We start from the raw sequence: 14,336 nt of genomic DNA, 5'->3' as shown, positions 1-14,336 counted from the left end.
CATCGTGAAGGCTCTCCCAATCCACACGTCCCCACAACTTCTCTCATATTCAGAAACTTACTGTCATGATCACAAGTCATTCTTTCTGTGACACACAGAATTAATAATCTGCCTCGTGGGACATGCCGGCAGAACAGCCCTAAAAACATGGTGTTTGTGTTTCTTTTTCATGCCTTTAAATGGGGAAGAAAACTAACACGTTATAGTGTCTGAAAGCATAGATTAACTATGGTGCTGGATTCCTTGGGCTTAGATCCTAGCTATTGTACTTCTTATTAGCTTTTTTGGCCTTGGGCAAGTTACTTGATTTCCCGATGTTAGTCTACACATCTGCTTAAAGAAATAACAATGATAAGAATAGCATCTACCTACTTTTCAGGATTATGAAAGTTAAATGAGTTAATACATGTCGATGCATCTAAAGTATCTGCCATTTATGAAATGCTAGAGAAGTATTTGCTAATTAAAAAGATATAAACGTACTCGTATGTACATATACATATGTGTGTCAGTATATATAAAACATTTTATATATAATTTTTATATTTTTAATATATAAATTTTATATATAAAATACATTATATTTATGTATGTACGTACGTATGTATGTATGCATGCATGCATGCATGCATGCATGTGTGCAGAAAGAGAGCCAGTGTTGCCCAGGTACTGGGCCAGGCATTTTTATCAATATTGTTTATATCTGTGTATTTATTATATACTCACTAGCAATTATCTCACCCTTATGAATGAGGAAAAAGAACTTTCTCCCCAAACAAATAGTAGATATAAAATTGAGGGTGGGAGGTTGTTTCCTAGCCCCAAGGTCTCATCACAGATCACTCTGTATTGAGAGATGTATGTCTTAAACATCTCATCTGGCAAAGGCATCCGGCAGTCATATCTTGTAATGAAGAACCCACACAACCATTTTTACTCTTTCCTCTGGTTAAAATGTACATTTCCTGTGACTAGAGCAACTGCTAGACCACAAGGATCTAAGAGAGATTTAGCTGCTGTTTCCCAGTCCTGGGTGGCCACCTGGTTACATGCAACAGAGCCTGCAGGGATGTGCCGGCGTCGGCTCCTACCAGCTCATGAGAGCCAGCTGTTACATTTTCAGGAATTTCATGAGCCAATTGTTAAACTCAGCTACTATTAAAAATTATATAAACTTACAATTAAATAAATTATATTCTAAACAAAGGTAATAAATATTCAACTCATTCTTCCTAATTATTTTACTATGTTTTACTATTATCTGTGCTCTTGAGGTTACATACATCTATTGTATCTGGGCGACGGGCACACTATATAACCATGTGCGGCTGTATCACTTCCCAGCTCCATTTTCGGTGGTGTCACGTGGGAAGCCTCATATCGCCCTGGTGAGTGTATTTATACCACGGAAACTGGCAGATACTACAAGTCATGGTTTGACTTGTTGTTTTGTTGATTATGTAGATTTAATAATAGGAAAATATTAATTATGCAGATTAAACTTGAAAGTGTGTCGCATGTACCTCAAGGTATTTGTTAGTTTTTCTAACTTTGTAGTGTTGAAGCCAGGCACCTTAACAAGGAGATCAAGGTTGACAACACCGCTAATAAGTTACATGGGCAACATGGACACTTTTAGGTACTTGGTTTGACCCAAACTACTTTTCCACGCATAGAAGCCACCATCTGCATTCCCTCCCCCTTCGCCATGCTTAGTCTGCTGGACTCACAGTTGCCTGAACCCACTTTTTTACCTTCTTGCCTTTTATGCCTGGCCATCACTCTGCTCCTGTATGGAGTAACGTCTACATTCTTCTGTGCTCAGATGAGTCTTGCCTCTTTGCCAGGCACAATGTCTGTTCTTTCCCCGTCGTACATGAAGCTCTCCATGAAGATATCTTCACTCCTCAATCTTGCAACTCCTATATTACTTTTTATATTATTGCTCCCTACAGTACCATTCATTTGGCAGATTATATACCATGTTGGATTGTTCGATTTTATGTGCGTGTATGGTTTATGTGTTATCTTGTAACATGACTTTTATAGCCCCCAACAGCCGAGACTAACTGCTTCTTATTCTATAAATCATTCCTGAACCTAAGTATATATTCAGTAAATATTTGTTTTCTGCTTTTAAAAACAAATGGACAGACACCACAGCTGACGTTCTAGATTTTTTTACTTTCTTCAACATTAACCTTTAATCTGTAAGCAAATTACTTGTCTCTGGGAACTGTTTACTTCTGAGTCTTTCAGATAGAGGGATCGACATCATTATACTTCATATTTGCATAAAACCAGTCATCCATTGGTTTCAGTACCAAAAACCACAGTTAACCTTCTAACAGTGACCTCAGTAAGAAGACAGAGCTCAGCCCTGGGTTACCCTAAAGCCCACGCAACCTTATGGTGTAATCTCCATCGACCCAATGCCCAGCACACTGCCAGGCTCTTCGTAGGCCCTCAGTAAATGTTGTGAGGTGTGTGACACTGCTGTGAGGTCACTTGGAAAAATGTTTCCCCAGAACAGTTTGGAAACTGCTACGGCCTACAGACAATGTGTGTCTGCCTCTTCTGTGTCTGCCAAATACTTGGGTTACGCACCTTTCGTAGCTCTCTCGATTTTACGTCAGTATAACCCAATGACAGAGTGCCATTTAGAGGAATTGCAATGTCAAGTGAACACAGCCAAGACCCACGTAGGTTTTTGTTGTGCTTCCAAAAGAGCCTGAAGTCCTTTCTGGGAAAGGATGAGTTGATGGCAAGAAACTGCTCTTCTTAGAGCAATTACTCAACAGTATTTATAGGATTTATTTCTTAGGGTTATTTGATTTACAGAAATGTTGCCTTAAAAAAAAAAAAAAAGCTAGATGAAAACAGGTTCCACATTACATTTGTATGAGTTGTCCTGAATGACATAAATTATTTTTCCTGAGGCTATTGGCTCAGAGTCTGAATAAAACACTGGTATTTTATGGGAGCCTAATGCATGGAGGTCATGACTGCCTCTTTGTTCTGTACAATGCCTGACCTACTACTGAGTCTCACCAAATGCTGATGATCTTTAACCCATTCATCAAATTGGAAACTTCGAACTAATCATCTTCAGATATTTCTACCCAGTTTGTCATACCTACTAATTTCATCTTTTTTAAAAAAGGAACATCCTCTTGAACTTATCAATAAATGTCATGGTCTCAGAATGGCATTACCGGGGTCTTCAGGTCCTGGTTTCCTGCTCTTTCCTAGAAAGTCATTCCTCTCCTCTGTACCACGTTCAGAGAGCATCTGTGTCCTGGCTGAGGTCATGCCTTGTGAGTCCTTGTCACTACACACTTGCATGACTCCTCTCGTTTTCATTTTTCATTGCAGGCTACTTTCCTCAATGTTGAGCTCTTTAGCTCTGCCAATTGCAGTGAGACCAATAGGAGAATAGCGTCACGAGGAACTGAAGAATTGCTACTCCCAGTGAGTGGGGAGAGAACCTAGTTTCCAGCTTTGGGTTGACTGTGTTATGCTTGGTTGAGGCAATGCTGCCAGCTCCTTGCACAACTAAGCTGGCAAGTCAGTGGAGAACACACCCCGTTCCTGTCTGCCTGCAGGGACTTGTTCTCACAGTACAAATGGCTGTAAATTAGTTTATTCCAAAGGCTACTAACTGGTTATTTTTTCCTGAACCACATGCTTAAACCAACTTCCTTTGCATAAGCTGCCATTACCCATTCAATGTCACTGCTAAAGAAAAAAAAAAGGATTTTCTTACTCTCCACAGGGCAGTATGTGATTTAGTGACCAGGACTCAAATCTTAGCCCCAATAGTACTGGATGGTTGGAGAGTGAGTTCTTGGATTGTGATGGTTGGATTTTTGTTGGAAAAGTACCTAGAAGGAAATTCCTTCCCTGAGGAACAACCTGAGATTGAGATATTTTCTTTTTAAAACCTCTTTCTAGGTTTCCTATTTTTGAACACCTGTCCGGTCTACGTAAATCTCTCTCTCTCTCTCTCTCTCTCTCTCTCTCTCTTGCCCTCTCACTCTCCTTTTCCCAGAGAGCAGTCACTTTATTTAGCTTTTCCTTCTATAACATTCCACTTAAAGGGGTTTTCAGTGCCATTATCCTTCCCCTAAAACTGAGTGTTAAGATTCTCAGCCTTCCAGAATGGGTGAATACTTGCTTTTTCATGAGAAAAATCAATATCCACCACCACAGGAAGTAGGGCAGGGAGCAGATGGACAAAGGGCCTGCACTTCAGCTGAGTAGCAAGATTATTTGTGTGATCAAAAGATTATGCTTTCCTGCTTGTTTTACAAAAAAAAAAAAAAACTGATGCACTAGGCAGAGGAACAAGAGCCCAGATAAGATGAAAAGCATGTGCCAGGTACTCTCCAGTGGAGAGCACAGCCCTGGGAGCAGGCATTCAGCTGGGGGCGATACTGCTGACCCAGGATGACCCTTGAAACGAAGTAAAGATCCCACTTCTGGGGAAGGGAAGAGCTGTGTACTGTTCCACAGGCAGTCGAAACCCAGCCATTCCCCACCACCCAGGAACTCTGCAGTTTATGTATTCTGGAAAGTTTTCTCTTTCAGGGCTCAGGGAACTAAAAGGACATTTTGAGCCTGTTTAGTCATCTTTTGGTTGAGACAGGGAAACTCAGTACCTCTTTGGTTTAGAGGGCCTGAAAAGGTCTGGTATCTGCTCACCTTTCTAATCCCACTTTAAAAAAAAATGAGATATAATTTACATATATAAAATCATCCCTTTAAAATATGCTGTTTTAGTATGTTTTTAGGATATTTGCAGATATGTGTAGCCATTACCACAGTCAATTTTAGAACACTTTCCTCATCTCAAAAAAAAACCCCTCATACTGTTTAGCTATCACAATCCTCCTCCTCTACCTCACTCCCTTAGCTCTTAGCGATCACTGATCTAATGGATTTGCCTTCTAGACAGTTCATATAAATCACACATGTGATTATATGATTATAATTGTCTTTTGTTCCCGGCTTCTTTCATTTCCTTTCATTTCACATAATGTGTGTAAGGGTCATTGCCATTGTAGCATGTGTCAGTGCTTCATTCCTTCTTAGGGCCAAATAGCATTCCATTCTGTGGACACACCACATTTTGTATCTGTTCATTGGGTGATGGACATTTCTGCTGTTTTTAATTTTTTTCTATTATGAATAATGTTGCTCTAAACATTTGTGTATATGTCTTTATGTGAATATAAGTTTTCATTTCTCTCAGAGCAAAATTGCTGGGTTATATGGTAACTAACTATATGCTTTACTTTTTGAAGAAGCACCAAACTATTTTCTAAAGTGGCCATACCATTTAAAAAAAAAACCCACTAACAAGGTAGGAGGGTTTAATTTCTCCACATCCTTGTCAACACTAATTGTTGTCTGTCTTTTTATATTTTGGCCATTGAGTGGATGTGAAATGGTGTCTCATTGTGGTTTTGATTTACTTTGCTTTGTGAGTAATGATGTTGAGCATCTGATCATGTGTTTATTGCTCATTTGTAAATCAACTTTGAAGAAATGCCCATTTAAATCCTTGCCCCTATTTTTAATAGTTTTTGGAAAATATTTTAGTTTCTAGTTTTGATCACTTATAAAACAGCCTAGCAGTCTTAGAGAGAACATTTTTGCATGGTGGAGTGACATAGGTAATGGAGTTTCTTATTTGTTTGAGTGGGTTTTAAGAAAAGACTAGATTTTTCAGACAAGTTTTAAATTCACAGAGAGCTCCTGTATACCGCTTGTCCCTATACGTGCACGTCTTCCATAAAAGTAAGAGGGTTTATTTCTGGGCTTTCAGTTCCATTCCATTGGTCTACATGTCTGTCTTCATACTAGTACCACACTGTCTTGATTACTGTAGCTTTGTAGTAAGTTTTGAAATTGAGAAGAATGTATCTTTCAACTTTGTTTTTCTTTTCTATTCTTTTTTTGGCTATTCTGAGTTTCTTGAATTTTTATATAAATCTTAGGATCGGTTTGTTATTTTTTGCAAAGAAATCATCTGAGATATTGCTAGGGATGGTGTTGAATCTGTATATCGGTTTAGAGAGTATTGCCATCTTAACAATATTAAATCTTCCAGGACATGAACATAGGATCCCTTTCCATTTATTTAAATCTTCTTTAATTTCTTTCAACAATGTTTTATAGTTTTCAATGTACAAGTCTTACACTTCTTTTGTTAAATTTATTTATAAGTATTTTATTCTTTTTAGTGATATTATAAATGGAATTGTATTTTTAATTTCATTTTCAAATTGTTCATTGCTAGTGTGTAGAAATACAATTGGGGTTTATACATTGATCTTGAATCCTGAAACCTGGCCGAACTCACTTATTAGTTTTAATAGGTTTCTTTTCTTTGATGGATCTAGCTGTACTTTGCACTACTCTCCCCCTTGTTCTCTGAATTCTACCCTCTCTGATCTTTCAGTTTCTCTAACATGCCAAGCCTCTTTTAGATACAGGGCCTTGGTACATGCTGTTCTCTCTGCCTGGGTCTTACCCTTTTCCACCTGGTTAACTCATCCTTCACCTCTATTTCCTTGGGTTGTCTCCATCTCAGTCCATGTCTGGTCCTTTTTGCAAGCCGCCATTATACTGTGTTTTTCCTCAATATTTTCCTCAGCTTATTTTCTCATTTGTGTTGCACCTTGATGGTTTCATTATTCTCTAACAGTCTATAAACCTATTTGATTTTTCTCAGTATTATAACTCTCATCACTATGCCTGGTACGTAGTAGATGCTTTAAAAGTACTTGAATGAATAAATGAATGAATGAATGAATGAATGGTTAGCACTGCAGAAATATGGCCATCATTTAAGAACTTTGGGTTGGGGGTATGGGGTGATGAAGGAACAAATTGAAGGTGGGGCACATACCATCTGTATAACTGATCTGGCCTCCTTCTGAGGAATTAAATTCTGGAATGGAATGTGGTTGTCTCAGGAGAGCGGAAGCATTGAATCTGTAGCCAGTAACATGCTTGGTCTTTTTTTCTTTCACATTAAATCTCCTTACTTGGTGGTGGGAAACCCAGAAAGGAAGAACTAGCCATCTGAGTCATTTATAGATGAATAACCACAGTCTAACTTCTTTTATGCTTCTCACCTTTCCTAAGGTACAGATGACTTGTGTGTGAAGCAGGGTTGAGGGGGCAGTTGAAAAGATTCATCTATTTTTCTTGCCAAATTAATTCACTCTAACAAAAATAGGGAAATCCCCAACCAGCTGTTCCAGTGACTAGCAAGAAAAATATTTCCTTGTAACACTGCAACAGAAAATAAACAGTGGGCTGGCCCTCCTGATAGAGTGTTCTGGAGCCTTTAGTTACTACTGCCAATGCTTGAATGTCCATAGCTGTCAGTGACAATAGTTAGCACAGGTTTTGTTTTATTTTTTTGTTTTTCTCTTAATCAGAATTCTCTTAGAAGTCTGGGTTCAGCTCTGGCACTTCAGGTGGAAGTACGAAGGTTAAGTGTGATAGAGAAGAGAAGACGAGCTAAGGGGTCTGGAAGATGAAGCAAAGATGAGATAAGGGGTCTGGAAAATGAAGCTTTGTTGGTGTGTACTGAACTTTCTGTTCTATTCTTGGAATCCATGTTTCAGTTGCCAGGCAGGACAGAAGAAAAAAATGTTCACATGCAGTGTAAGAAAGTTGAGAAGTAGAGATTTTTTTCACTTGGAGCTATATTTCATATGATCCTTTCATATCTGAAATGGGGTTTTCTCCAGGATATTTGAGATCTTTTAGATATAGTGAAACATTACATCATGAAACTACAAGACATCACGGTAGGGAATGCTCTGGTTTGTCTGTATGTTCCCATTATCTAGCACAATGCCTGGCTCAGAATAGAGACTCAATGTAAATGGGACAGAACATCTTAAATAAGACAATGCATTTACTTGCTTAGACTGATATGTTAGGGTAAACACCATGCTAAAGCTACCCTCCCTTATCTTCTTTCCTATTTCAGAAGACCTCTCTAACTGCTAGTCTCTGTCAGTAAGGTAGATGTGAAGTATCTGAGACCAGAATTGTCGAAGTGTTCATGGGCAAGTTTCCAGTTGCTGCCTAACAAAATTCCCTGGGACAAAGTCGTGGCAGACCTCTAAATCAGGACGACTTTGAGTTTCATAATTTGTAAACTATTTGTTATACCTATAAATGGGTCACGATCATCAAACTTGGATTTTCTTACTTAGATTTTCTCTACCCTAAAGCATTGCCTATCATTTATATGCTGTTTTATTTCATAAATATTTGTTGAGCATTGACTAAGGACTCTTCTAGATTCAAGGGAAAGGACAATATTCACTAGTGTTTATATTTTTTATTCAAGGCACAAAACTTCTGTTCTCATGGAGCTTATATCCTGATAGAACTTATTTTAAGCTCAAGCTGTTTTAGAGCTTGGGATCTAGAGATTGAGTTTGATTATTTTTTCTTTAACATTTATTAGTGTATGACCTTGAACAAGTCTCTTAACCAATCCAAGACTTCTTTTCTTCATTATAGAATAGAATAAAAATTAGTACGTATCTCCTAGGCTTATTCTGAGAATTAAATTGGAATGGGCATGGGAGGGAGAAGGCAGAGAAAAGTTGAAAAAGAAAACACCCAATGGCTTTTCAAGGATCTTGACTATGAATGGATTTGAGCAGAGGTCAAAGGAGATTTCTTGTTAGAATGTGGAAATGTGTGTATGGTTTTAGGCAGTGAGGAAAGAAACAGCAGGAAGAAAACATGTTGGAAACATGAATGAGGGGAAAGGTATGATTTCAAGGGCATAGGAAAGATGAGCCCTGATCAAATAACAGGACTGTGACTCCAGGTGTCTTGAGAAAAAGTTTTGAGTGAGGAGACTGTGCACATGCTTATGTAATCAGGCCTTGGAGAAGTATCTTTTAAAGTTGTTAACAGTTTTCCATCTTAAGAAGTAGAAACTTTGAAGAGTAATGTATGATGATTCAGACATTTTCCTTGCTATTTAAATAAATTATGTGATATGAGGCTTTTATCATGGAAGTAATTTAAATATCTGTAGAAAAAGTATACCAGTGTTTCTCAAAGTATTTTCCTATGACCACTTGCATCAAATCTTCTGGGTATTTGGTAAATCTAAAACACTGAAATAAAAACTTGAAAAAAAAATCTGCATACTCCTGGGTCCCACACCAGGTGCCCCACAATAGAATCTCTGGAAGTTGGATTTAGAAAACATTTTCTTTTTATTTTGGTAAAATACACATAACATAAAATTTACAATTTTAACTATTTTAAAGTGTAAATTCAATAACATTTAGTACATTCACAATGTTGTGCAACCATCGCCACTATTTAGTTCCAAAATATTTTCATCACTCCAAAAGGAAATCTCATATCCATTAAATAATGACTCCACATTCCTTCCTCCCCCGGCTCATGGCAGCCACTCATCTGCTTTCTGTTTCTATGGATTTGCCTGTTCTGGACATAGCCTCTAAATGGAATTACATAATATGTGGCCTTTTATGTCTGCCTTTTTTCACTTAGTCCAAAGTTTTCAAGGTTCATCCATGTTGTAACACAAGGTTCATCCGTGTTGTACCTCATTTCTTTTTATGGTTGAATAATGTTCCATTGTATGATATACCACATTTGTTTATCCAGTCCTTAGTCAATTGCCATTCGGGTTGTTTCTTCTTGTGGCTATTGCGAATAAAGTCTCTAAGAACTTTTGTGTACATATGCGTTTGGACACTTGTTTACAGATTCTTTGGGGTTTATATTTAGAGATGGAAACACTGTCATATGGTGATTCTGTGTTGTTATTACAGCCACCAAACTGTTGTGCCCAGTGTTGTACCTTTTACCTTTTACATTCCCACCAGAAACATGTGCATGTTCTAATTTCTCCACATCCTCATCAACACTTGTTAAGTTCTGTTTTTGTTGTTGTTGTTGTTTTTAATTCTAGCCATACCAGTGAGTGTGAACTGGTATTTCATTGTAGTTTTGATTTGCATTTCCCTGAGTAATGATGTTGAACATCTTTTCATGTACTCACTGGCCATTCAGATATTTCTTTAAAGAAAAGTCTATTCATGTCCTGTGCTCATTTTTTAATTGAGTTGTTTGCCTTTTTGTTGTTGAGTTGTAGAAGTTCTTTATACTTTCTCTATACTTTCTTTCTCAGAATTATGATCTACAAGTAGTTTCTTTTTTTATGTGAGTTGTCTTTTTACTCCCTTGATAGCGTTCTCTAGTGAACAACAGGTTTTAATTATGATGAAGTCCAATTTCTTTCTTTCTTTTGTTGCTCATGGGAAAGCACCCAGGTTTATTATAATTTTTATGATTATGATTATACACTAAAGCAATACAATCTTGTACTGAGTATTACCAGGGTACTACTGTTGAGCATAGTATATTCCTAATAGTTGGATTTTCTTTATCTAAAAGTAGCAAAGAAAGTATACACATTTTATTAACTTGTGCTTATTTTGATTAAAAGATACTTATCTATTATATAAATATTGTTTCACCTTTAATTTTGATTCTAAATAACTTCCATGCATTATTTAGAAGGGTTGGAGCCAAAACAACAACAAACAACTAAGCCCTCTTAGTCATCATTATCTAACTGTTCTAGTTCCATTGTTCCAAACATTTACTTCTATATAATCAGTTTGTATTTCACATTTATTTCATTCCTCCCAAATTTATTGAGCATCTATCATATGCCAGACAATGTGACAAGCACAAAAGAGAGAGAGATAAAAAGATATGTTCTGTGTCCTTGTGGATCTCATAGAGAAAAAAACTTGGGAGCCAGAAAAGATCACGCCATGTTGGAGGTTTCTATAAGAGAATAAACCAAAGTGTTGTGGGGATACAAAATAAAGAGTCACTAACTGTACGTATCCTTTAGGCAATGGGGTCTCAAAAGCAGTCTTTTGAGCAAGGGAGTTCCAGGAACTAATTTAATTTTTAGAACTATAATTCTGGCAGCAATGTGAGAGTAGATTGGACTAGAATGGACAAAAAGAGTAAGATCAATAATAATGGGTATTTGGACAGTGAATTCTCCCCATCTCCTTTTAGACAGCCCTTAGAAATGTTCTACAATGTTTTAAATATTGATATGAGGTAGGTTTTCTTAAACTTTTAACATAGAAAACTTCAACCATATATAAAAACTCTTTGACTAGTAAACAAACTCCATGTACCCATCAGCGCAGATTCAACTGTTAACAACACATGACTAATTTCATTTCATCTGTGTCCTATGCCCACTTCTCCCTTCCCAAATATTTTGAAGCAAATCTCAGATACTATATTGTTTCATCCATAAACATTTTATTATGTAGGTAACGCCAACAAATAAATCTTTTAATACAATCTCAATAGGATTATCCTACCAAAATAAAGTTAATAATAATTTCTTAATGGTATGAAGTTTTTAAAATTCAAGAATTAACATAAATATTTACATATGAAATTCTATCTTATTTTCTATAGAGAAGTTTTTTTTAACTTAATATCTTTGGTAAAGGGTGATCAAGTTTCCTAAAAACTAAAATGATGTTTCTTAAAATATACAAAATATATAATTCTTAGAGCCACATTAGTTATTAGCTCTTTTATGACATGTATTTAGTAGGGAAGTTTCTACTTTATTTGTTATAATTTTTTAAATTTTATTTTATTATTAGTATCAAGTATACAGTACATGTAAATTTATAGTTTGAAAATAATGTATATAAATTGAGTTGTTGAGAAATTTCAACTTTGAGATTTTTTTTTCTCAGTAATAATTCCTCACATTCGTGTAGTGCCTTGAATTTTCTAAAGTGCTTTAATGTTTATTATTTTCTAGTAAACTCTGATAGCTCTGCTGTGCAAAGATGTCTATTATCTCATGTTTACAATTGTTATCAGTTTTACTTTGTTGTAGCCTTCAGGCTTGGATTGAAATAATAAACAATATATGCAAAATCCTTTACTTATGAGCCAAGAAAGATTTTTTGGTCAAACCTGCATGGGTGATGAAAGGAAATTACTGTGATAACATCTTATCAGTTATAATTTACTTAATTTTCCATAGTATGAGCATATTTGATATTTATGCATATACACACACATTATGATTTTAAATTTATGGTTATAATTTAGTAATTTTCATGAACTCAAAATGCACACATAAATTTTCTGGAAACTTTTTGGAAAGGCTTGTAGTAAGATTAATCCACATATATTAGGACATTGTTTAGGGCTAAAACATACTGATAGATCACTCGTAATTGGTGCTCCATTCTTTTTAATCATTACTTCAGTTAACATTCCCAGACATACTAGACATAGAAAGATTATCTTCAAAACATTCTGTTGCCGAACTTGGTGACTGTTAATCAAAGATGTTGATATAAATGTCATATTTAATATAGATTCTTGCTCCTTACCCATAAAATATAGAAAATTCAAGTGCTGTTTAAAACTGTCACTAAGTATAATTTATCTGAATACAAAGGATTTTTGAAATATCTTTACATTCTCATATGCTTTTCTCAAATAAGTGGTGAAAAACTGCCCCATGATTAGAAAGGAGGGCGGAAATTGAGAGTGTGGTCTCTGGGGTAGGATAAACCTGGGTTGTCCTAGCCGCTGGATCTGGGTAAGCTGCATAGTCTCTGTCTGATTCAGGTTCCTCCAGTGATGTGCTGGAGTCTGTTAGACTGATTCCCTAGAGCTGATTGTTAAATATGCAGGAATTTTTCCAGCCAGTGTTTAAACCATTGGCTCCTTGAAATCAGCCATGGTGGAGTATTTATATCATAGAAATTGGTGAACCCTCTAAATTAGGATTTTCTTCCCATTCCCCAGAGCTGTTTTACCAGCGCACCACTGCCAAGCAGATAGCTCTAATGATAAAAATAGTTAGTTTCTATCGAGTACTTTGCATAGTGTTCCCCAAATAGAAAGCATTCAGTAAATACTAGCTGCTGCCACTGCTGCTACTTCTACTATTCCATTAAAAACTAGTGAAACCAACTTTCAATTGTTTACTTATCAAATTGATAAGTCATCTACGATTTATAATTAGTAGCACACCAGGGACTATGCTAGGACAGAAAAACCAAACCAAACAAAAAAGAAATGAAAGCCCAATCAACTTATCATGATACTTATTAATATCTTCATCCTTTATTTTCATAAAACATTTGATGAGAGAAGGAAAAGGATGAAAGTTGTGAAAAAAATGAAAGCAGGAGATTATATCTAAATTAAAAATGCTCACTCTTGTCTTCCTTGAGGCAGCTCATTGAAATTTCATTATAAATAGCGAATGACAAAATAATGAACAATTTTAAACATTTAGTAGAAAAATCTCACAGTTCTTTAGGTAGGTACTAGATTTATCAGAATGATCACTTTATAAGTTATATAAATGTCTAATCACTCTATTGTACACCTGAAGCTAATATTGTATGTCAATTATAGTTGAAAAAATTAATTAAAAAAAGAAAAAAAAATCTGATGATTCTGGATTTCCATCACAAATAGAATTCCTGACACATATTATCTTATGCCAAAAAATGAATTATTGGTTCCAGAAGTAAAATTCTAGGGACAGGTCTGTTTTTCAACAATGATCGCTGCAGGGCTCAGTTAGTCAGTTTCTCTGCCTTCAGCTTTGTTAGCCCCATTGCCAACCTCCACGTGGCAGCTCCAGAAGCTCCAAAGTCCACCTTTAAAGTGGAAAGGTCTTTCCAAAATCATGTCCACCAGGAAAGAGAAAACTGCTCTTTTTATAGTCCCTGCAAAACTCCTGAAGTTTACTCTGATTGAACCGTCACATGCCTGACTCTAGTTTGAGAGTCCTAACAGACTATGTGTAATGGGGTGGAGATAATAAACCCTCCAAAAATATTGGGGTACTGTTACACTGAGAAGAGATGGATATTAGGCAACTGAAAAACAATCATCTGCTAGAAATCATCTTTATCATAATTTAATAGATATTGATAACAACTCATGTACACTGCTTGGCAATAGCTTTCTGAAGCTGGGTTTCAGTCCTGAGCGTTTCTGATGCCATTAATGACCTTAGTCATAAAGAAGCATAAATAAGTGTCTTTACAGGGAACTGCTTGGAGAACCCAGGCAAAAAAGTGTTCAAAAGCAAATACTAGAACAAAAATTTTATAACACCTCTTGTCAGGCAGATTTTAAACTGACGATTCAGATAATAAGTGAATATTCCTGGAATGCCATTCTTGTTCACCAAGAACCAGAGCCCTGAGGTACAATTACCT

General features: G+C 36.3%; 1 long non-coding RNA gene across 1 annotated transcript in view; it reads left to right on the top strand.

Annotated features, from left to right (window-relative positions):
* Positions 1-3,722, top strand: part of LOC120604435 (uncharacterized) — a 101,599-nt gene extending 97,877 nt beyond the window's left edge. Inside the window, exon 4 of the long non-coding RNA XR_005653339.1 lies at positions 3,376-3,722. This is a non-coding gene — a long non-coding RNA (uncharacterized LOC120604435). The remainder of the gene's footprint in view (positions 1-3,375) is intronic.
* Positions 3,723-14,336: the final 10,614 nt, after the last annotated feature.

Source organism: Pteropus medius, unplaced genomic scaffold (assembly GCF_902729225.1).
Source record: "Pteropus medius unplaced genomic scaffold, Ma_sr-lr_union100, whole genome shotgun sequence".
Lineage (NCBI taxonomy): Eukaryota > Metazoa > Chordata > Mammalia > Chiroptera > Pteropodidae > Pteropus > Pteropus medius.
The sequence above is the reverse complement of the archived record's forward strand: the minus strand, read 5'-3'. Positions and strand labels throughout refer to the sequence as shown.